Source organism: Etheostoma spectabile, chromosome 1 (genome assembly GCF_008692095.1).
Source record: "Etheostoma spectabile isolate EspeVRDwgs_2016 chromosome 1, UIUC_Espe_1.0, whole genome shotgun sequence".
NCBI lineage: Eukaryota > Metazoa > Chordata > Actinopteri > Perciformes > Percidae > Etheostoma > Etheostoma spectabile.
The window spans coordinates 24,189,404-24,189,628 of record NC_045733.1 but is presented as its reverse complement, the minus strand read 5'-3'; the positions used below and the strand labels follow the sequence as shown (position 1 = coordinate 24,189,628).

At 51.1% G+C, this 225-nt stretch overlaps 1 long non-coding RNA gene across 1 annotated transcript in view; it reads right to left on the bottom strand.

The window, feature by feature from the left end:
* LOC116689403 (uncharacterized) overlaps positions 1 to 225 on the bottom strand; it is an 18,233-nt gene that overhangs the window by 1,053 nt on the left and 16,955 nt on the right. The window lies entirely within an intron of this gene.

Below are 225 nucleotides of genomic sequence, written 5' to 3'. Positions count from 1 at the left end.
AGGATGTGTGATGACCGGGTGGAGGAGACTCAGAGTGGGGGTTTTGTTCTCAGAAGCAGTTTTTGCCGGAATAGTTCACAGACCCCCACACATTACCTAGAAGAAACATGAGAGAGATATGCAACAGGGACGAGGGGTAAGATGGATGAAGGAGAGGGACAGGGAGGGTGGGTCAAGCAATCAGAGACACGAGGCTGGTTGCGCAGCACGATATATGTAGGTTTG